We start from the raw sequence: 25,378 nt of genomic DNA, 5'->3' as shown, positions 1-25,378 counted from the left end.
AAGGGGCAACACACACCTCAGTGTTAGAAGACGTGGAGTCAGACATCCCGGTCGCTGCTCCCAGTGAAGGTCTTAAGGGCAGTACTGCTGCAAGGAGGGCCTGCTGGTTCTTGAGAATAGCAGCCACATCACAATGGTAGACAGCCAGGTTGGCCCTGAGGGGTTCAATGTTGCATTCATGCATGCGTTGACAGGATTGCTGTTGTGGGTGTTGGGTCAACTGTATTACAGCTGTGCTGATTTCCTTATGGGTTTTCTGCAGTTCCTGCAAGATAGATGTTAGGGCTTGCATAGCTGCTGCCTGATCTGCAGATGACATCATGTACGAACGCACCCCCTCAAGGCTGGCTGCCATATTTTGCATCCCCACCCGCACCTCCTTGGCCAGCTCCCGCTGTACTCCAACTACAGTTCTCTCAAAGCTGGTGCCAGTGTCGTCTGAGTCCTCAGCTGTATTGGAGCTGGCAGGTCTTACAATTGGGGTGGTGGGTGGATCCTCTGCGATGGCTGCTTGTTCTGTGCTCCTCCTTGTGACAGAAGGTGGGGTCTGGTGGGTTTCAAGGAACTTTTGGATATTCTCCTGGGGAATGTTTATCGGCTCGTCATCCATGTCATCAGGGAAATCTGGGACAGGCATATCGGGAGGAGATCCATCTTCCTCTCCAATGAAACAGGGTACAATTAGTGTGTTTGTGTTGTGACAATTTTGACGTGACGTGCCTACCTTTTGATGAATTCACTTTGTGATCTTGTTTTGTATTAATATCTGCAGTCCTTCAGATGGGCATTGTTTCAGGCCTATGGCCCACCTGTGTGTCACATGTATGTTATTGAGTTATCAGACTTGTCAGCCCCATCGCCTCTAGGTGTTGGTTTATGCCAAATCAAGAATTGCCACCTTCTTGTCCTACTCGACCCTCCGTGTATATCCATTCTCATGGTGAGACCTTTCACTGGCTGTGGGTGTTCTGATGGCCCTGGCAGCACACTTAACTATCAGGACCTGCCCAATCCCTGATCGTTCACATCGACTTAAATGTAATTGACATGTTGCATATCCTATGTATGGCAATGTTATGATCTGATATGAATGTTGACATTGTTAATGTGTCCTGCTGATGTTGGGTAATGTGTGTTACATTGGATTGCCCTGATAGTCTTATCAGTGTCCTATTTCGTCCTCTGACTGTGCAGGTGTATTTCAGTGACCAGTTACATGTGTCCCCTCCTCAATGCTGTTGTCTGAGCAGTATGACATTTGTGATGTTGCCTTGTTACCCAGGCACAGGATGGACCCTGACATATGCAGCATGGGTGTGTCCTTAGTGCTGTGTCACTCCTATTGTTGTTTACTTTGGCTGATGTTTGTGACAACTATGGGCATTGACATTTGAGTGTACTGGGGCCTTTGTCTTGTTTCAGGAGATTGTTGCAGATGTCATCCTCACCCCCTAATTTAGGTATGTATGTTCCATGGGGAGGTTACTGCCATTGGCTACTTGAGCTGCACACAGATCAGAGGTGGTAGTGGCAACTGTTGTCGCAGTTACATTGCAGTTGTCGATTTGGCTAGAGGATTGCTAATAGGGCCCTAGTTAATGTAGGAGGTATGTTGGCTGACGAGTGCCAGGATGTCAGTTTGATGTGGTGGCCTTCCCACCTGTCGTGGCTTTCCCTTTGCTCCATCGTTGGCATTACGGCATGCCCCCATGGGACTGTTGTTGGTGTTGTGTAATGGTGTGCCCCAAGTCTTCTCAGAACGGGCCCCCCTGCCGTGCCCCTTTACCCATGCCACTCCATGTATATGATGACTTACATGCAATGTGTAGTAGGTATTTCCCCCGTGGTTGCAGTTGACATTATTGCATTTTAATTCCCCATGCTGTCCTGTCCTTGAATCCCTGTGACGATCTCCTCAGGGATGACGGCTGCGACCATCTCCTCCATGTGGTCCAGGGCCTCCTGGTGTGCTGGACTCCCCCCTCCAGTCTGCAGTGCTGCCTTCCTGTTCCTGGCCATCTTTTCCTTGGTCCTGCTTTTGCAGTCATGCCAGAGTTTCTTGCACTCGATGACTGTTCTGCGTACTTCAGCCACACTGTTAATCTTGTCGACAATTTGTTGCCATATAGCCTCTCTCCTACTGATTGGCAACTTTGATGTGACAAACAGTTGGTGCTGGTGTTCCGTCACCTCTTTAACCAGGATTTCCTGCTCCTCTGCACTGAAGCGACACTTTCTTTTCTTCGTATAAGTGTCCTGGTTCTTGTGTGGGTCCTCCTGGCTGGTTCCTGGTCTGCTGTCATCTTCCTGGGGTCTGTAGTGGCATCTGGGATCCATTTTGGCTCTCCTCTGGTGAAATGGCTGTGTTTGCTGTGTTTTTTGATGCTATTGTGTAAAAAAACGGCACATATCTGGTTTGCGGTGTCGTAAAGCGACCCACAGGCATTTCCGCCGCGTTAAAACGTTGTTTTCCTTTACGACTTGACTCCGCGGTGCGCGTCAAAACTAATTACTCCCACCTGTTGTTTGCGCCGCCGTGCGTCAAAGTATAAATCTGACGCCCGCATGGCGCACCAAAATGGCATTAGCCGACGGTAATATGTTTGACGCAAAACTGTGCTGCGCAGTTTGCGTCAAAAAGTATAAATATGGGCCTGAATTTCTCATTTTTACCTTAAAAATGTACCTGCGGATCATGTAACCGAACTGTTTCATACCCTTTTATTTGTAATTCTATAGTATATAACCTAAAAAAATATCCTGATTCTCTATTTCTGAGCTCCCCCACAATTTCATGATAAGTGCACTGTTCAAAAAAATATGTGCTATTTTTGAAAATTATTTATTATTAAGAACCTCATTACGAGTTTGGTGGTCGGACTGCCAGGCCGCCACAGAGGCGCCGTATTACAAGTTACATAGGCTTGTCTGCTAAAAGCCAGCCAAAAAAATTACCCTGACACGACTGTGGGGGAGGGAAACAGGCAGTCCGACCACCAGCACCACCAAGCCCGTCAACCAACATCCAACTGTATTACAAGTCGAAAACCGCAATGGCAGTCTTGCCATGGCGGTCTTTCAATGGGTGTTCGAACAGCGGCGGTCGGCAGTCACCACAGTCATATAAAACACCACATGAATGAAATTTTCAGAGTACAGCCACATCTATTTGGAGCCCAAGTCCAGCAAACTACTATAGCTATGAAAATGGAAATGTGGCAAAGTATAGTCGACAGAGTGAATTCTCTAGGCAGCTCCCCATGCAAAAAGGACGACATCAGGAAGAGGTAGAACGACCTCAGGGGCAAGGTCCATTCCATGGCATCCAGGCACCAGCTTGCTGTCCTAAGGACTAGTGGTGGGCCCCCAACTCCTCACCTACAGCTTACATCATGGGCAGAGAAGGTCCCGTCCATCCTGCATTTTGAGGGCTTGACAGGAATACCTGGGGGAATCGAGTCTGGTAAGTCACAACCAGAAAAAGAGCACACAAATGTATTGTCAGGCAGGCTCGCTGACCTCCTTTGGCAAACTTCACTGCCAACTCACTAACCAGCCCAGTCACCACCTGTCCAAAGACCACTGTCTACCACCTCACATGGGAACTAGGCTCACCTGGGTGAACCAGGTCTCTGTATACTGGATGTAGCACAGGGAAATGACTGCACCACAATTCCCAGCAGGCAATGTACTATCATTAGTAAGACCAGAACTGTGACCCACACTTAAGATTACCATGTCCTGCAATTCCCTAGTGAACACTACTCACCTGCAAGGAGGATAACTCTAAAGTGTATGGGATTCGGACAGGCACTGACAGAAATGACAAAGTCAGGGGACAAATGTAGTGTCACACATCCCCAGCCAATACAGCCCCCATACAAAACACCCTTTGCCCTCTACCCATCCATTAAACTGTACTTACCTAACAGGAGGACAGCTCTACATTGTGTGGGATACAGCGAGTGAGAGGGTTAGTGCTCATAGGAGGATCCCTTACGCACACTCCGAGAAACAATACAGTGTACACCTGCCAAAATACCTTTATCTGGGAACACACACATGATGTGCACACATCTCGGCGAGTCAAATTGAAAAACTACATGTAGTACAAGGAGTCACATGACTGCCGAGGCCAGGAGGCTCTGTCTACCCAATCCAATTACCTAGCCCACTCTGCATATGGTCAAATATCCCTGTTGGTATACTTGCAATGAAAGTCCACTCACTTCAGAGGATGGACAATGTGAACTATGAGTTGTGAGAAGAGTAGCGTCTGAATAAATTCAAGGAGGGCCACGCCATGCAAGCCCAAACACCAGGCCTTTGTCCATATGACATTGTGCCACAGTCCCTGAACCTACTAATAAACGTGACACACCTGAGAGGGACAAGATACAGGTCATGGTACACCCAGTGATGTGGCCTTTGTCCATATGACATTGTGCCTCAGTCCCTGAACCCACTAATAACCGTGACACACCTGGGAGGAACAAGGATACAGATCATGGTACATCCAGTGATGTGGCAACACTATGCCAAGATGAAAATAGTGTAGACAGGAAGGACAGCTCAAAATGTCTGGAAAGAACTTCCTACACGGATCAAAGGCCCTAAGTTGATTCTCCTGTATGGCATTGGCAGCAGTCACATCCACAATGCACTGACCACAGGATGACAACTATCACATATCATCCAAGGTTCTGACAATGCCTACATGACAAACACGTAGCCTTCAAGAGGACACAAACAACATCCTGTCCAGCCAATGCCCTGCCTGCATTGCTAGAAAGATACGAGTCCATTACCATCCTTCCAAATGCTAATGAATCCAGACAGTATGAGGCTAGGTCATAGAACAAGAATTGGTATGTGGCAGCATCAGCTCAATACAAGTTACAATATGTGTGCCCTTCACATAGGGAAATCAACAAATACAATGTGAACATGGCTCTAGCCCAATCTCATAGTCAACAATTGGAGGTAGATGTCACAATACAATGACTAACATTGTCTTTCCACATCAACAGGTTGTGCTGCCACTGCAGCTGCAACTGCTACTACCGACACCACAGAGGGGACTGCCACTACCCCATGGAGAAACCTTCAGTGAGGGGAACACTCCAGGACCGCTGGACGTTGAGGACAGTTCTGGTTCATCCAGGCAGCCAGGACAGATGACATCGGTCAGCCTCAGCCTGATCACATTGACTCCTTCCAGCCCCGTGGCCTCTACATCGCAGGCAGCCAGTCGCCCCCAGACCTACTTCCCTACAACAGTAACCAAAATGCTGTGCCCCCCTGCAGTCCAGGTTCATGATTCACAACCTGCCAACCCTGACAATGATGGCCCTGGAACCAGCAGAAGAGGGCAGGCTGCACCCAGGGCACACGCACATGGGGGTAGAGTGCGTGGGAGGGATGGTGTGGTACACTGGCAAGAGGCTGTGGATGATGCCCATAGCCAGGATGCCTTCAGCCAGGTCTTGAGAGCCTACCAATAATCCCAAGGCGTGATGGGCCAAGTACTGACCAAACTCAGGGTAATCAAGGAGCTACAGAGGAATTTGCTTCGGGAGATGTGGGAACAGTGGGAGGCTCACAATTCTAAAATGGCCTCCCTAACAGGGGTGCTGAGGGACATTAATCTTACCCTGAGCAGATATAAGCAGTACCATCCCACTCCTTCCTTTGGGGCATCCACACCAGGCCTTGCAGCGGTGCCAGCCACTGGAAGGGAGGCCATGCCAGGAGAAGAACCCGTCTCAGGCACCCATGCCTCTGTAGTTTCTAAATACTTCCCCACAAGCCAATGACATCCAGTTAAGCACCCAGGAGGTGCGGATGGCAAGACACCAGCCACTGCCAGCAAGTGACAACCTCCTGATGTTACTCCTTTGTGTGCCACAAACCCACTCTGTTGACTGTTCCTTCACCACTTTCCATTTTCCATGGTAGCAGGACTCTGGACCTCAGACATTATGGCCTCTACTCTATTGATTGCATCCACCATGACTCATCCCTTCACCCTATCAATGTTTGCTAGTTTCCATTACCAATATTTAGTTCTGTAGTACTGTAAATAAACGCATCCATCACTAAAACACTGCCTACTACCTCTCTTTTTTAACTGTCTGAAATGTTGAATGCTAATCACATGTAATGTACTTGGTTGAGACATAAGAAGACAATAGATGGAGGTAGATGTCTCAGGTAGTGTCATGCTGAAAATGACTAGCAACACAATCTCATAAGCGTCTGGTCACTGCAAACATTTTGTTGTACTGTATTGTACAGCATGTGTTAAGAATATCTGCAGTCACATAGCCAAGAATGTCCTAGCCATATGGAGTCAGGCCAGATATTCTATTACTACCATGTCCCAGACCACACCAGAAAGGGCTTGTAAGACCTTGCCCCTTGTATCAGGCTAACAGAGTATGGGATGTTGTCTCCAGTTTGACCCTTATCAGGAAACACATTGACAGCTACTAACAGGTCATACAGGATCAATGTCAACACAATGTGATGGTAGAAGGAATGGATTGCACAGGATGACATATTACAAGGCCACATGATCACACACACGAGACTATTGGACCTACACACCACAGCAAATAGGTCTATTGTGTAGCTCGGATTCCTGCCCTCCCACTGTCCAGGCAGCCTGGGCACAGGACTCATACACCCCAATCTGCGAACAACATTACCTGGATCAATCCATGTCCACTTCACATGTCAGACCAGCAACAGCACCCTGCCAATGACACAACTCTGAAATGACAACATAAGGATGGCATGGTGAAGGCACATGGGAGGAAAAGTGTCATACAAGTAGTTTAGGCATGTAAAGGCATAAATGAGACACAAACCTTATTTCAAACTTCAGTTGTTTCACTTACAGTGCAATGTGACTGCCCCAAACAAAGGTGATTATCAAGAGAGTCCATCTTCAAGTCTGATGTAGCAAGCACACCTTGGCTGTGTGATGCATGGCATGAGATGCCTTGTCTCATGGTGACAAAGATACCCTTCTCAACAAATACTGACCCTTACAGTACCCCATGCAGTCACAATAATCACAGAACATCACATTCTTATACTCAAGTCAAGTAGAGATTGATGAGATTTGCCCGCATGTCTCCACCTTCATCTTCATCACTGTCATTCTCACTTGGCATTTCCAGAGGCTCACATAGTGGTGCTGCCAGCTCCCCCTCATCAGGAATGTATGGGATGTTTCTCCTCAGGGCAAGGTTGTGGGGCATGCAGCAAACCACAATGATCTTACACACCTTTGCGGGTGAGTAGAGGAGGGCTCCACCAATGGATTCCCTACCGGTATCAACAACCATGGATGGTTCGGGTATGCAGAGTCCTCTGTAAGGGAATGGGACATGTATGCAACCATGAGACCCAAGCATTGTCACACTAGCAGCAGGCATAGCATACAAGCACACATGACATATGTTACTTACCAACCAGGCAGGCCCTCTCTGTGTACAGTCATGTCATCGGCAGTGGAACAGAGCTGGGCCGCATGATGAAGGCATTATGGACACAACCCTGGTAATGGGCACATACATGGAAAATGTAGAGGTTCGCCAAACTACTTGGACCTTGATAGAATGGAAGTTCTTCCTGTTCTGATAGTCCTGTTCATTGCCATGCAGTGGAACCAAGGCTACATGGGTACCATCAATGGCTCCCACCCCATGTAGAATATGTGCCACACCACAGAACTCAGCCTTCACATGGGGAAACTCCTCACATTGAGGAAACAGAATGTAGCTGAACTGGTGTTTCAACATTGCTGAGAGGACCTCCTTCAAGGCCAGAATAAACATAGGCTGGGACATTGCAGCAATTAGGGCCACTGTATTTTGGTAGGACCCTGTGGCCAGGATGTGCAAAACTGACATGACGTTTGCGATGGGTGGTATGCTATTTGGGTGACTGATGGCTGGCATCAGATCTGGCTCTAAATGACGATAAAGATCCACGATTGTCTGCCTATCCAGGCGGTATGTCTGGTTTGCATGTCTGTCCTCCATGGCCTGCAAATCTGCCAATGGACAGTGCCCAGAAGGTTGTCTGATCCTTCTTCTCCCAGGGTGACTATGTAGGAAAAAAGGAAAATATGGTTGTCATTCATTGTGTCCCTTGCAATTTACATAATATATGTCATATATGAATAGTGACATGTCATGTGATTCACTGAGGACATGATACACAGCACACATCAGCACTAACAATTACACATTAGTAACACATTACACCCTTGCTTTTCCATATATGTGTACACATCATCTAGCTGAGCAGAAAAAATATGAGCATGTGACTTGCCACTCGAACTGTGATTCAATGCCCCAAATCCTGGATTGGCCATGGGAGAGGGGGTGGTGGCTGTGCCCCCAATTATGTTGTCATATGCACTGGACCACACATCAATATGATCACTAAAACTATTGACCTACATGACAGGACATGCGCAGCAATCAAAAATAGCCAGTACAACATTTTCTGAATTGTGATGCATTAAAAATGGTGTTTAACGGCATTGTATGCCTCTACAATGGCAGCTGCCTGACCTACTCCACTGGACATTAGGAATCGCACACAACCGCCAGCAGAAGTCGTCATGACAGTAGGCAGATGCTACAGTGGCGGACACTGCCATTGGATAACATTGCTGCCTGTGGCAGTCTTGGCCCAATGGCAGTGTCTGCCGGCAGTGATGGTTGCATATGTGGTGAACGTGACCGCCTTCTTCTGCTGAATCCCTCACTTGACTCCTTACACTGCTGCCAGCAAGACCTCCACTACCTGAGCTGCTGTATACCACCTCTGGGAGCTATCATGCCACATCCTACAGGTGATAGGGCCCTGCCTTCTCGCCAGAAGAGCTGGGGAAACTGGTGAAGGAGGTCCTACCCCTGTATGAACAGCTCTATGGTGCAACAGAGGAGCAGGTAAGTGCCCAAGGTGCACACTTTTCTCAGTACTACTACTTTTTTATTTTTTTTATTTATTTATTTATTTATAGTTTTATGTAAACAACACACAACATAAAATGAAATGCCACCTTGTTCCTTACAGTAATAGATCAGTCAGCTACTTTAATCTATCTTCGGCTCTCCAAGCTCTCCGCGTCTCAGTAACTCTTATGAATCAGGCAGATGGAGACCAAAAATCATTGCTGAATGTCTGTATAGTAGTATGCCCCTGCCGGAAGGACCTAACGGATCATCGAGTCCAAGGGCAGGACCAAACAGTTGTGGCAGAAAAAAGGGAAAAAAGTAAAGCAGAAACTTCAAAAATAAAGGGAGAGAGAAGGCCAGGAGGAGCAAGCACAATTCTCAGCAACCATTCTATACAACCTTATCCCATTGTAGAGTGAACAGCACTCATCACCTCAACGTATCTATCCGCAGCAGGTTCTTCAGACAGACGCAGATTCAAGATAGGATTGAAGCGGTGCCCAGATGTCTCGTGGCCTGGAGACAACCGGAGTCAACTCCCAGTAATTTGTTAATTGTTCCTGGCAAAAAGCGGCATCTCGCAGCCAATACGATATCTGGGAGACCGGGCCCGGCCCCAGCAAATTGCCACCCTACGCTTAGCTAACAATAACATCATGCCAACCAGGTGCCGCACTGTAGTCTGCACCTCATTCACCCCTCCCAGCAGAGCCATCAAGGGAGACGGAGGAATCTCCAGCCCAATCATCTCAGAGAGTACACAAAATATCCTTCCCCAATAGGCACATACTGCCGTACAGGTCCACGCCAAGTGCATAAAATCAGCAGCAGGGGCCCGGCATCTTACACAGGTATCATCCGTTCGCAGCCCCATAGCACATAAACTTCTGAGGGTGTAGTACAGACGGTGCAAAAACTTAAAATGTATGAGGCGTAATCTATAGTTTGGTGATAACTCCTTCATATGCGTACAGCACATCCTCCAAACATCTTCTGCGATGTTCTCACCCACATCTTCCGCCCATTTCATCCTTACAGACAGCCCCGTCCCCTCTCCCTGCCCCTGCATACTGCCATACAGCTTAGTGATTAGCCTCTCAGACGTCCGCACACTCCACAACACCTCCAGCTCGCAGCAAGAAGTAGGGGTAGCGGGCAAGCAGGGGTAGCGAGCACGCAGCATAGCGCATATCCTCAACACGTAGCACCGGTGAAGAGCAGTGGCCGGTCTATCCCCCAGGATCTCCTCCGGGGACATCAATCTATCATCAACAAACCAATCATCGAGGGTTATCAGATCAAAGTCCCGTAGGAAGCTCCGCAGCCGAGAGTCCTGAAACATCACCTCATCTCCCGTCGCCACCACATGCATAGACGGCGCAAACCGCACACCTAACCCAGAACGCTTCAGCAAACTCGACCAAGCCCGGACCGTGGAGGCCACCGTATCAATGCCTCGAGGTCGAGCTCTGTCCAAATTGCTCAACACTCCCTCGAGCCCATCCGGCCACACCGCATCACTTTCGGGAGCCAGGTGTGGCAGATAGCGTATCGGGTTGATCCAGTAATAGGCAAACAGAGCCTGTGCGCAGAGATAATAGAGCTCTAGATCAGGGGGCGCAAGACCACCCAGCTCAAATGGCAGCACCAGTGTTTTCCAGGCTATGCGAGGCTGACCACCCACCCACACCAATCGGATCAGCGCGGAGTGAATGTGCTGCAAAAAACTAGCCGTAAGCACCAGCGGAAGGTTGAGAAACAGATACAAAAACTTGGGCAGCACAAGCATCTTAGCCACCGCAATCCGTCCAGTCAGGGACAATGGCCAGGGACAATGGCAAGGAGCGCCATGCCGTGACTCTGTCATCCAGCCAGGCCATGGCCCTACCATAGTTGGCAAGCCAGAGCGTGTCAACATCACAGCTCAACCAGATGCCCAGATATTTAACAGGACCGTCCGCCCACACAATAGGGTAGCAGGACCGACACTCTGCCGTTCCAGACGTCAGAGGCAGCACAACCGACTTAGACCAATTTATCGCCACTTCAGATATGTCTCCTAACCTGACGATTTCGTCCAGCAACACATCCAGGTTTCACACAGGATCCCGTACATACAGTGCCACGTCATTAGCGTACATGGAGATCAGAATCGCTCTCTGGCGGAACGGCAGCCCCCGCTCACTGTGGTGCTGTCTCATAAAGGCTGCCAGTGGCTCCATCGCAATCGCAAAAAGCAATGGTGACAGGGGGCAACCCTGCCTAGTTCCACGCACCATCTTGAAAGGCTCTGACACGCATCCGTTCACCCTCAAGCGAGCCACTGGCTGCGAATATAGCAAACGTATCCAGTTCACAAAACGACTACTCGTCCCCACTCTCTCCAGGAGCGCAAACAGAAATTGCCACAGCAATGAGTGGAACGCCTTAGTAGCGTCCAAAAACACCGCCACAGCTCCATCATCGACGGGAACTGAGCCAGCAACAGCAAACAATGTACATACGTTTTGTGCCGTGGACCGCCCCGGTATGAACCCAGACTGATCCGGCAGCACCAGTTTTGTCATAAGAGGCCGCAGTCGCGTCGCAATCATTTTGGCAAATATCTTGTTATCAATGTTAATCATCGACAGGGGCCGGTACGAATCACAGCTAGCTGCAGCCTTCCCAGGCTTGAGAATCGTGACAATAACGCCTCGCGCAAAGAGGCCGGGAGCACTCCATTCCGCAATGCCTCGTCATAAACCTCCAGCAGATAGGGCGCCTAAATGTCTGCAAACTCTTTATAAAATGCCGAAGTCAATCCATTCAACCCAGGGCCCTTGTCTCCAGGGAGGCTCCGAATAGCAGCCTTCACCTCTTCTATAGTAAAAGGAGCATCAAAGTACTCCCTGTGTACCCTGTCAAACCAGAGGTGGCTAATGTCAGAGAAATATCCCCGAATCACCTCCACAGGCACCGCGGAGGGAGCAGAATAAAGATCCTGGAAAAAGGTAGTAAAGACCCTCAGAACCTCAGACGTACCCGCCACTCGCTCCCCACTTGAATCATCCATTTCAGTCACATAGCCACTAGCCCACGGCCTGCGGAATTGATTCGCCAAAGTGCAACTGGCTCTATCACCCTCTCCATATCGCCTAGCCCGTGCAAATTTCCCCCAAAAATTTACTTCTCTCAAAGAAGCCTCTCCATACACGGAGACCGCAGCCCTCAAGGCCGCTAATGTGACTCCGGACCAGTCCAACATCAGTCGAGCCTCCAGATCCGCAATCCGGCCCTCTAACTCAGCCAGCTCACGACGCAATGCCCGCAGCACGCCGTGCTGCTTTGAAATGCATATCCCTCGTACAACAACCTTAAAGGCTTCCCACAGCGTACCAGCTGACGTCACCGTGCCCACATTCTGTTCAAAGTAAAGACTGATATCGCGACACAGTTCCTCACGGAACAACTCGTCTCTAAGTGCCCCAGGCGGCAACCTCCACATATAGGCCTGAGCAGGTCCAACGGGTATTTCCAGCTCTACTCGCACCTGGTCGTGATCAGACAGCGTGCGTGCCATGTGATCGACCGAGCGGGTCCATGAAGCCACATTGGGAGAGCCTATCCAATGGTCAAGACGCGACCGCAGCTATTGTGTACATAATTAACACAAGTGCCTTCCCGTACCGCAGGGTGTTTCATCCGCCACAAATCTACCAACAACGCATCGTCCATAATCGCAGATAAAACGCGAGCAGCAGAAGTACGCTGTGTCCGGGCCGAACTTTCTCTATCCAAAATGGGATCAAGGATCACATTGAAGTCTCCTCCCCAAAGCACAGTTCCTCCTCCCAGAGACTCGATCAGTCGCCAGACCTCGCTAAAGAACTCGGGATCATCTGAATTAGGCCTGTATACCGACGCGAGGCAACACGGCCTATCCATCAGCACTCCGCTAAGCAGAACATACCGCCCCAATGGGTCAACAATCACCCTACGAGTGCGCCACTGCAACCCCTTGCGTACCAAAATCGCCACGCCTCTAGCATAACTCGAATACACAGACCTGTGGCATTCCCCTATCCATCCCGCCTTTAAATAATGTAAGGTACTCTCCACCAGGTGTGTCTCCTGTAGCATGCATATATCTATATTCTGCCTCTTGACAAATGCCGACATAAGGCGCACCTTCGGTCTATCATTCAAACCACGCACATTCCATGTTAAGCAGCGAATCAGAGACTCTCTCATCTGTGTCATCTGTTCTCCTCAGCGAACATACAACGCAATTCCATCACTCCTCCATCCCGGCCAATCTCCCAAAACCACAAAACACAAAATGAGAAACAAAAAAGAACAATACAACAACCCCAAAGGCCTACTCCCCCCCCACCCACACAGACCCCCCCAAACAAGTCAAATACATATCCCTCCCCCCAAAAACTACAATTACCCAAATATGCAAATAATGGGGACTCATCCAGAGGGCGGAAGCTAACCGCCCAACCCGCCTAGTATCAGGCAGGGAGGGCAGGAGGGGGCCCAGCACAAAAGGAGTGTCTTCAGGACAAGCGGCACAAAAAGAAGGGCATCTCACAACTAGTTGCAGTGGCGTCTTCTCTGCTGAAAGACAAAAATAATCAGTGACGATCAGTCACTATCACTCAGTGACTCCCGCGGGACTCCCAGCGGGACTCCCAGCCTCCGGAATCGCTTCAGGCTTCCGAGGAAGAGACTTGGCATACCTCGCCGCCAGCTTCGGGTCCGTAAAGAATTGTAGAGACCCACCATGTTGCACCTTTAGTTTCGCCGGGTATATGAGCGAGAACCTAGCAGCAGTTTGGGCCAGCGAGTGCTTCACCGGTAAGAACGCCCTGCGCGCCGCCTGCACGCCAGGGGTGTAGTCTGGAAAAAAGTTCAATTCAGTGTTTTTATATATATCACCGGGCGGCACTCCCTGGCCAGATGCAGAATCGTGTCACAGTCTCGATAGTTCAGGAGCCGAATAATGATAGGACGCGGGGGAGCTCCAGGCGGGGGCCGCGGCCCCAGCGATCTATGCGCCCTCTCCACTACCAGCAAGTGGGACAGCTGGTCGGGGAACAGATCAGATAGCATCGCCTCCACAAATCCTCCATTCTGCCCATGTCCGTGGTCTCGGGGAGCTCCATCAACCTGAGGTTGTTCCGACGCGATCGGGCCTCCAAATCTTCGTTCTTTGTCCGGATTACCTCCAACACCCTCTCCATGCGCAGCAATTGTTCACTCTCTCTCTCTCTCTCTTCCAGACCAGAGGTACGCGCTTCCAACTGGTCAAGGCGGGCGTCATGCTCGTCCACCCGAGTCTTGATACGATCAAGTTGCTCTGTCACGTGGTCTAGCTTTCCATCTATACCAGCCAGGCTAGTTTTGAGGTCCAGAAACATAGCCTTTACCGAACTATCTGAATTCTCTTCATCCGTTGCAGGCCCCTCCGACTGGGATGCGGGAGCACCCCCATTCCGTCGCCCCCCCTCAAAGGAGAGCTTAGCCTGTCTCTGCTCCGCCTTCCCCATCACTCAACCAGTGGGTCGTTGACAACCATACTCCGCTGACCCCCCTGGAAGTCCAGGAGGGGAGGCCAGATATTCAATCCACCTTCACAAAGTGCACCCGGCTCCTGCTAATCAGCTTTATCCAGCGTCAGCGGCTCAGGCCACCCAACGCCCGGCGCGTCCGCATGGCCGTCCTACCTTCAGGCCACGCGATCTAGGCCTTCAAGGCAAGGCCGCGATCCCCAGGCGCGGCAAGAGAAGGCCATCAATCGTGGAAGAGAAAAAAAGGGGGGGACCCTGCGGCACGACACCACCGCCGATATGGCCCCCCAAAACACCCCAATGATAGGTGCCCCCGAGGCCCTCCAGGTCCCTGGGGGAAAGTGCAGGCCAGTCCCAGTCAGCGCGGCGGCCGGGAGCACACCGCGACCTTAAGGGGCCGGCCCGACCCCCCGTGCCACACCGCAACTGCCGCCGCTGCAACGGGGGGAAGCCGTCAACATCAGGCGTCCCCCCACCTTCTAATCACTCGGCCAGCTCCGTCCTGACCGGAGAATTTAGCAAACTGGGCCCCCGCCGGAGCAGAGCCTCACGGAGTGCCGGCCATCTTGCCGCTGGCTAGCTCTCAGTACTACTACTTATCTTTGCTTCAGTTAGTATAGGCTTGGGCCCAGTTTGTCAGATTGTGGAGTCAAAACCCTGTAGGTGTTATCAGTGTGCATTAACGGTTGCATCAATAGGCATGTTACTATGTCAAGTGACAGATTTGGAGTCCTGAGACAATGTGGTGAGAGTGTATTGAGTGTCCCCTGACCCAGCTCATGCTGGATGCACATGAGTAGGTGAGGTGTCAGGACAGCCATCCCCAGGCAACTCTTGCCAGAAGATGTTATCTATGTTGCATAACAGCAGGAGGGGTGAATGTATGTTGCATGTGTCGGCTGATCACTATTTGAGCTCTGTCTATGTTGGCACAGTAATCTCAGGCCACATTTGGCCTTTTGGACTCTTGTTTGGGGTCCAGCTAATGGCTCACCATGCCCCTCATCTCTGCACATAGACACCCAATGGCAATTGGCTGTAGGCTACATGATGTACTGTGGTGCATGTGATTGTCGGATATGGTGTTTTGTGTAGGTCTGTCTGCTCAGCCTGCAAAGACTGGGGCCTGTTTATTATTACTCACAGTACCATTAGAAGACTGGGCTGGTATTGATTCCCTTTTGCAATGCAAGTATGGCATTGTGCATACACCCTGTATCCCTTCACAGCATGTGGTTGTGCCAAATCATGCCTCATTGCCATTATGCAGCTTCTTGAGCCCCAGTCCACTGATTAGTATGAGAATTGCTTCGGAAGCAAAGCAAGGTGGTGAACTGTTACTGAGGTGCATTTATTATCTTTGACAATGTGTGCTACATAGCCTTGACAGGTCCCTTAATCCCACAGCCCTAACGTGTCCTGTGCAGGGTCCTTGCATTTTGGTATTTGCACATCTGCCAACAGTGTGTTGTTAACAGATGTGCAATGATATGTGACTGTTGTTTGGGCATATAGCAGTGCATGTACAATGCATGGCCAGGTTCCTCTTAAAGTACTTTAGGTTTAGTGAACACATGTGTGGAAGTACCAGGTGCCTGCATCTATATCTGCACATGTCCACACATGGACAGGCTTGACTCTTTGTATGCCCAACATGTCACTCCCTTCATTGTGTTCCAAGCGTGATAGGTCAGTCTGTGGGATGGCTGTGACCTGTAGGGACTGTAGGCAATGGTGACATTTAGAGGTAGTGGATGTTTGTATGCATTGCTGGGTGGTTTACCTGTCACTTGCCACTTTGTGTGATGTGTCCCATAGTGTTCCTGGTCAATGTCATGTTGCTAGCTCATGTCCAGCAAAAGTCACAGTTGGCCAATCTAGTCAGTGCAGGCCTGAGCTGGGGGGAGGGGTGTAGGTTACCCTATTGGGAAGTGTTTTTAGTCATATCCCTGTGTCCTATGGCTGCTATGTACCATTGATAGACAGGATGGTCAAGACAGGGTGCACTGACATGTATGTGACACATTCATTTTGTATGGGACTTGTGGACATGATATCCTATCTTCTCTTTTGCTTCCATGCAGGTCAACACCCATCAGAAGAAAGGGTTCTGGAGAGCCATCACCAAGAATGTGTGGACCCTAGGGGTCCACAACCAGCAGAGTGCCAACTGTCGAAAGAGGTGGAAGGACCTGCGACGCTGGACATGGAAGATCGCAGAGGCCCAGCAGGGGCTGTCTCCCAATGAGGACGGAGTGCCCATCTGACAAAGACCCTCCACTAATAGCCCGCATTTTGGCAGTGGCCTACGTTTGAGGCATGGCAGCCTTAAGTGGGTGAGTAAAAGGCAAATTCATGCTTGGCCCTTTGCCTGGTGATTGAGTGAGGGGCTGATTGCTCCCCCTAGCAATGTGGGATGTGTCATGTATTTCCAACTGGTGTGCTCATCCTTTTGGAGCTGGGACTAAACTGTGGAGAAACCTCACTCCAATTGCACATCAGCGAGCACATATGGCTGCGTTTAGTATACAAATATTCTGCTTTACCTACTCTGATGGGTGTTAGTGTTAGACTTTTCATCCTTGGCGTGGTCTCCCTTAACTTTTTGCCTCTGTTCCCCAGGTTGTTGATGTGTGCTGGACTCTGATTTTACTGTTTTTGTTTCTCTGGGGACTTTACCACTGCTAACCTGTGCTAAAGTGCAATTGCTCCTTTACAAAATGTGTATGTAATTGGCTTATCTATGATTGCCATATTTGGTTTACTAGTAAGGTGCACTAGAGGTGCCAGGGCCTGTAAATCAAATGCTACAAGTGGACCTACAGCACTGGTTGTGCCACCCACATAAGTAGCTTTGTAATCATGTCTCAGACCTGCCACTGCAGTGTCTGTGTGTGCAGTTTTAACTGTAAAAGCAACTTGGCAAGTGTACCCAGTTGCCAGGCCTAAATCTTCCCTTTTCTTACATGTCAGACACCCCTAAGGTAGGCCCTAGGTAGCCCCATGGCAGGATGCAGTGTATGGTTAAGGTAGGACATATAGTAATGTGTTTTATATGTCCTGAAAGTGAAATATTGCTGAATTCGTTTTTCACTGTTGCAAGGCCTGTCCCTCTCATAGGTTAACATGGGGGCTACCTTTAAATCTGATTAAAGTGTAGATTCCCTTTGGGAGCGGATGGACATGTGGAGTTTGGGGTCTCTGACCTCACAATTTAAAAATACATCTTTTAGTAAAGTTGATTTTAAGATTGTGTGTTGGAAAATGGCAATTTTTTGAAAGTGAGCATTTTCTTGCTTATACCATTTCTGTGACTCTGGTTGTTTGTGGATTCCTTGTCTGGGTCAGTTTGACAGTTGGGCTGGTTGCACCTCACACTAGACAGTGACACAAAGGGAGCTGGGGTGTAGTCTGCATTTCCTGATGAGCCATCTGTGCTAAGAGGGAGGGGAGGAGTGGTCACTTACACAGAAAGGGGTGTGCTTGTCCTCACACAATGCAGTCTCTGACCCCCTTGTGAGTGTCTGGGGCCTGGCCTGGGCAAGGCAGGAGTTTACATTCAAAAGAGACTTTACTTTGAAGTAGGCCTACTTCAAAGGAGAAATTGGGTATAAGAAGGGCACCCAAAACCACAGACTTTAGAAACACTTCTGGAAACAAGAGGAACCTCTGCCTGGAGAAGAGCTGAAGAGTTGAGGAAGAAGAGCTTCCCTGCCTGTGACTGTGCTTTGTGGAGCTATCCTGCAGTTGCTGCTTCTGCCAGAGTAAGTGGGCAAAGACTGGACTTTGTGTGCCTTCCATCTTGTGAAGAAATCTCCAAGGGCTTGATTTAGAGTTTGCCTCCTGTTGTTTGAAGTCTCAGGGACAGCTAAGACTTCCCTCTGCCAGCACCTGGAGTCTCTGGAGAGACTCCTGCTCTGACAAGTGGTGCCCTATCCAGTCCCTGGGCCCTTGAAAGGAAAGCTGGTGAAAATCCAAGGAAATTGACTCTGGACAACTTCAGACCGATACCGCTGTTGGATCCGGTGACGCCGCCTGCAACCGACTCCGTGATCTTCACTGGAACGAGATGACCTTTGCAGGCCTGACATCACTGCAGCCCAGACGAAGTCTGTGACTCCGTGGAAGTCGCCGCTCAAAGTGCGTGGATTCAATGTTTGGCACAGACGCAGCGAAACCCCGACTTCACACATCTGCTTGTTTTCACTCTTAACCAAAGGTACTGTACCTGGGCGTCTACGCGATTCCGCTTCCGGCGCCGCTGGTGTCGGATTGTTGGGAACGACTCTGTTACGATGCCGTGTTAACACCTCATTGAAGCTTTTTGTGTTTCTAAGCACTATTTTTCAGTTTAACCTTTAAAACTTCATGACTGGACTTGTGTATTGTGGATTTTTGTTGTTTTGGTCTTGTTTTGTTTAGAAAAATATTTCCTATTTTTCTAAACCAGTGGTGTGTCATTTTGTAGTGTTTTCATTAAGTTACTGTGTGTGTTGGTACAAATACTTTACACCTAGCACTCTAAAGTTAAGCCTACTGCTCTGCCAAGCTAGCAAGGGGGTAGGCAGGGGTTAGCTGAGGGTGATTCTTTTTTACCCTGACTAGAGTGAGGGTCCTTGCTTGAACAGGGGGTAACCTGACTGTCAATCAAAGACCCCATTTCTAACATTGGTGGCAGCGGTGGGATTTGGACTTGTATTTGTACTTGGCATACAGTGATTAAGTGTACACTACTATTTTGAGTGCAAACCACTATGTGACCACATACTACTTGTTTGGTGATCTTTGATTTTTCTCTTTTGCTTGGATTTTTCCCTACATCCATTTTTGTGGTAATCTTTGATTGACTTCTGAACTTCATTTGGGAACTTTTCTGCTTTTAAGAACTTTGCTCTTTTGTTGACTTTTCATCATGTCTCAATCTGGAGATGCATCAGTTGGAGCTGCTTTTTACCTGGAGAAATTGGATAGCTATACCAAGGTCCAGTTAAAAGAGTTCTGTAAAAGCTTTAACATTCCCATTAAGAGCTCATCCAAGAAGGAGGAGCTGCAAAAGGCGCTGAGGGTCTGGGTGACAGCTAAGAGCACTGGAGGGCACACAGAGGATGAGGAAGATGAGGAGGAGGAAATGCAATCCATGCACAATGGTATTGTGGGTGGGCCTGTTATGTCCAGGGAGAGGGTCTCCAGGGCAGGTAGCAGTGTCTAATCTAAGGGTCTGACCCCTGGAGAATTTCAGGACAGACAGGCAGAGAGGGAGCACCAGAGGGAGTTGGAGAAAATGAGGATGGCACTAGAAGAGAAAAAGATTTTGTTGGCTCATGAGCGTAGCTTGAGAGAGCTGGATCAGAGGAGCCAGTGTAGTAGCGATGGTGGCAGTCATATCACAGTGCAGCCTGAAAGGAGGGTGCACATTCCTTAAGATCTTGTGAAGGATTATAAAAGGTAGGACGACATATACTTGTGGTTTAAGGGGTATGAGTCTGCTCTCCATATGAATCTGGTCCCTGAAGCTCATTGGGGGGAGAGTCTGTGGAAGCACTTTGAGGTAGAGGGGAGGGATACACTGACAGCTTTAGGGGATGCTCAGAATCTCTCCTACTCTAGCATGAAGGATGCCTTGCTTACAAGGTATGGTCTTACCCCTGAGCAGTACAAGGATAAGTTTAGATCCTACAAGAAGAAGGAATCCCAAACATGGTTGGAATGTGTTGATTCTTATTGCAGGTCACTGGAGAGTTGGGTGAAGGGCAGTAAGGTAACTACGTATCAGGGGCTTTACAATCTGATTGATTAGGATCACTTGTACAGTTTATGTTTTCCAGAGCAGCACCAGCACCTGATTGATAGCAAGCTGACTGACCCCAGGAAGCTTGCGCAGGAAGCAGACCAGTGGAAGAGGGGCAAGGTTGCAGGCAGTGTCCGAGGAAGGAGCGCTGTCATCAGGGAACCTTGGGTCGAAGCCGCTGTGAAGATTTCTATTTTCAGAATCAGGTCCTCATTATGAGTTTGGCGGTCAGACCGCCATATTACGACCACAGCGGTGATCCAACCACAACACAGTCAAGACACTGCCAGAACCTGTCAGTGGCGGTAGCCATCTCCAGGCCATCGGGGACCTATTTACTGCCCCCCATATTATGAGTCAACAGACCGCCAGGATTTCTGGGGTGATGCCACCCCTACAAAAAGGCTGGTGGAAACCAGGGTCCCGAAGAGGTATGGGGGAGACCACCCCAAGGGTGTGCAGGGTTCCTCTCAGAAGAAAGGGGGGTGTAAGGGTAAACACGGGGAGTTCTCTAAAGGGACCCAAACTGATTCCCAGAGTAAGGATTCCCAACCCCCAGTGAAAAGACGCCATGGTTCTCCAAAGTGAAGCCAGTGGCAGGTGGTCCCCCACGTAAGTGCTATGCATGTGACCAGGTGGGTCATGTGAGGGGGGACCCCAAATGCCCCAAAAGTGCACCGGCACCCACTGGTGTGACGGCCCAGGGTTTGGCCAGTGTAGCGCTTGGGGAGGAGTTGGTTTGAGGTGGGTGGGAACCAGCTGAGATGACCTTTGTCTCACTAGGGGACAGTGAGATGGTCCAGAGAACCCTAGTGCCTGAAAACACTAAGAAGTACAGGCAGTGGGTGATTATTAATGGACAGAGGGTGGAGGCTCTGAGAGACACAGGAGCCAGTGTGACTACAGTGAGGAGTTAGCTGGTGTCTGAAGAGCAGATTGATCCCCAGGTACTTCACCGAGTAGTTGTAGTGGACAACTCAGAGAGCCTTAAGACCTCTAAACTCGGGGTGGCCGTCGGACCACCGCACTCTTGGTGATCCGACTGCCTGATAACAACCCTGGTGGTCAGACCTCCAGGGGACCGTCACCACCACGATGATTATAAATCCCAATGGGGTGGCGGAGGTTGGAGTCGTAATCAGCTACAGTTGCACAACCATGGAAAGGCTGGCAAAGGTATTAGTCTTGGCTCCCTTCAGGAAGCCGAGGCCAATGCAGTGGCACTGTTTCCATCAGGCTGACCAGTGGAAACACCATAATACGATGTTTGCCCTGGTCAGCCTGGTAGAAACATAGCAATATAACGGGGTGAGGCCAACATATGATGGCAGCCTCATCCCCGCGGCTTTAACAGTCCGTCGGTCGGACTGTCAAAGTCGAAAGAAGGTCTTATGTCACATGTAAGCAAAGTCCTTTTGATTTTAATTAAACTACACATTACACTATATAGTTATGGTTTAGACGGTATTGCCATGAAAAAGCCATTTTTTATTTGTCTATATATTTTGACCCCCATAGGTCCATTTGCCTGCAACTTTGCAATCTACTTAGTCAGCTACGTTCCGGCATGCTACTTTTCATGATGATTGGTCCGCGTGGATAAAAAATTAAGAGCGTTGAAAAAAGGGAATTTCGATTTTAGTTTCCATTGGACATTTTGCTCCCATCTACTGCTCTAAACTTGGCATGTAATAAGAATGTAGTCAGAAGATGCTCATTTTTTGATTTGGTGTAAATCTGTTCCAGTGTTTAATTAGTAAAATAATGAGTGCTGGTGGCCAAAGCTCTACTCAGAAGCCTACAGGTGGTGCAGCTAAAAGTTGGTATTATAAATAATTCTTGAATCCACCTCATGTCTCTTTAATCCACTGTCAGACACTCCCTGCCCATTTATCTCACTCTTCCAGGTTCCTGCTTTCTCCCTTTATGACGGGTTCTCCATCTTTCTCTTCCTCTATCTTTCCACTCAGTTTATATTTCCCTCTCTTGGTCTCTGTAAATGTCTGATCCATAAAAAGATGTGCCGGTCCCCAAAATAGAGTGCCACCAGCAGCCACCAGCTGAAATTAGGCAGTTATCTGTTTAGTAGTTTTTGAGATACAAGTGTTTTCGAGCAGGCTTTAAATTGTTAACACTTTTGTGTATCTCTGCTACTTGGGGTTTGTGAAGGAGTCTGGCAATTTAAAATGAGAAGTGCTGTAACTGGACAAGCAATGCCTTTTGCTCCTGTCATGCCTATCAGATCCACAGACTGGGGTTATGAGGATCCGAGTGATATGGGTGGCTAGCGGAAGAGAACAGTTTTTTACTACAGCACACTTTTCAGTACAGTGCACAGTCTCAGTGTACTGCAAGCAAAAAGACTCTATAAGAGGACAGGGTAGTGACACCCAGACCACAGTCCACAGTGGGGGAACGTCCGATGGGCTCATCCTTTTGCATAAATAAAAAAAAAGGAATTGTTGATGGATCCATGAGTCTCTGGAGTCTCATGTGTCATGGGCACCTAAAATGGCAGCTGGGATCTGTTATTCCTTGGTCCAGGTCTCCAGTGTCTCCACCTCCAAAACACTCTGTGCATTTGCTGTTAAAGATAAGAAAGCACTGTGATGTGATTAACCGCAGCCGCGTCATAGTGTTCTTTTTTTTTAACTTCAAGCCATGTTGCACAGCAGCTCAGCTTCTGTACGGCATGTCAAAGAACATTGACAAAGCCAATAGATTTTGCATAGGCAAAACCTATTGGCTTCGAAGATTTGTTTTACCTAAGCATCACTCCACCATTTGGTTCAATAGCATTTTACTTGTATTATTATCTGCTTATACATGAAAAACTTACAATAACTACAGTTAAAAATCTGCCAAACAGTTACAGAGAGCATAAGGGAGGGTGGATTACTGAGACAATATTGTGATGAAAAATATAGATGACAAATACATTTTGTCAAAAATGTTTACCACAACATTGTCCTGCTATACTTATCATGATAAATACCAAAATATCAGAAAAAATATTGTTGACACTAATATCGTACAAAACTATAGACTTGTTAATATAGATTGCAAAGTAGTAAATGCGAAACATTTTAATATATAAATTTAATGTCAATTAATTAAATTCCACTACTATTTAATAATATACCTATATGTCTATTTAAATAAAAATGCAAGTATATATTCAAATATGTGTTTGCATTCATATCAATATATATATATATATATATATATATATATATATATATATATATATATATATCTTTTTTTGGGTTTGTTTTTTTTTCTAAGAAAAAAAGGTTACAGGGACATCATAATGAGGAAGTTGAATTAAAAAAACTTAGAAATTCACTAAAAACCCACAGGTTATAGGTACGTTATAGTTAGGTTCAGATTTTACACACACAAAACCATAAAAATTCAAGTTATATTTACACTTATCTCAAGAAACTATACCTCATGCCATAAGGTAACTATGTACCCAGTAGGCACCAGCCCCGCACCACGCATGGCCTTTGGCAATGGGAATTGGGGGTTGGATGCAGGCCAGGCCCTGTGGCCAACCCCTCGTAGGCTTCCAGCCCTGTGCCATGCACAGCCTTTGGCTGTGCACAGCAAGGGTTGGCCACATGGCCTGGTCACCAGCCAACACCCCATAGGCACCCAACCCCATGCCACATATAGCCTTCACCACTGCATAGAAAGGGTTGGCCTTCGGACGTTTTCAGCAGGGGTTGGCCATAGGGCCTGGCCTGTGGCTAGGCCCTGCGGCCACCCCCCGAAACCATCCAACCATGAATGCGCGCCCTTGGCTGTGCACAGCAGCGGTTGGCTGCCGTTCTGGCCTATGACCAGGTCCTGCAGCCATTGACCGCAGGCACCCAACCATGCCACATGCACAGCCTTCTGTAATGCATGGAGGTGGATCAGTTGCAGGGTCTGGTCTGTGGCTAGGTTTTGCAGCCAACCCCTCATCAGTCTCCCACCCCTGCACCTCACACAGTTTTCACCCATGCTCAGCGAGGTTAGTCACAGTGCCTGGCTATAGCGATTCTTGCATATGCAGGCAACCTGGCAGGGGGTTATGCAGTCCCCTCCCTGAGCCAATTACAACCCCAGGTTCTCCATTCCCTATGACCAAGTTAGTTACTAAAAGGGGAGAGGGGACTCTCAAATCCTCTCCCAGACTGATTTCAGCCCCAGGGACTCCATACCCCTGCGGCCCAGCCGATTAATGCAAGGGGAGGGGGCCATGTGTCACTCCTTTTCCGGGCCGATTTCCAGTCCTGGGTACCTCATCTACTTGATGCTTACCAATTAGTGAAAGGGGTTGAAGTCATGCAGCCCTCCTCCCCAGGCTGATCTCAGCCCCTGAGGGCCACATCCCCACGGTCCCAGCCAATTACTGAAAGGGCAGGGGGCCACAGGGACATCGCCCCTCAGGGCCTGGTCACTTCATGGTGGGTGCCCTGGCCACACCCACTGAACCCAGTGTGACCTTTTGGGGTTCACAGGGGAGCCTGAATGACCATTCGTTCCTCCAGCCCCCCCCTCCAGTGTGATCCTGCATGTGGGAGCCATTTTTTCATCTATTTTCCACCCCCTATACAGTGGGCAGGGAAACAGATGAAAAGTCTGCTCACCCACTGGGAGCAGACTTACGTTTGTTCACGCTTAGCGAGACCTGCCAAAGCTCCTACCAAGTGAAAGCAAAGAATTATGTCCGTGGGCACCTCAGGCAAAGGGAACCGGCTATTAATTGCTCCAGAAAGGGGGCTGAACAGCCCCTCTTTGATTCAAATTGAATGGACTGCCTGAGGGAGGTGGTGGTCCCTGGGGCAAAAGACACTCCGGTAGGAGGGGCCACAGGGCCTCCCCATCCCTTGTCAAAATTGACCAATCCCTGGGAGGTGGCAATCCCTGGGGCAGAAAAGGACCTTGGAGGAGGACCCACATGGTCCACAATCCACTTGTAAACACTGGCCATGGCCAAGGTAGGTGGTGGTCGCCCGGTCCATAAATGTCTTGCGGAGGGGGCCATGTGCAGCCCCTATAAT

This window comes from Pleurodeles waltl, chromosome 6 (assembly GCF_031143425.1).
Source record: "Pleurodeles waltl isolate 20211129_DDA chromosome 6, aPleWal1.hap1.20221129, whole genome shotgun sequence".
NCBI lineage: Eukaryota > Metazoa > Chordata > Amphibia > Caudata > Salamandridae > Pleurodeles > Pleurodeles waltl.
This window is presented reverse-complemented; position numbering follows the sequence as displayed.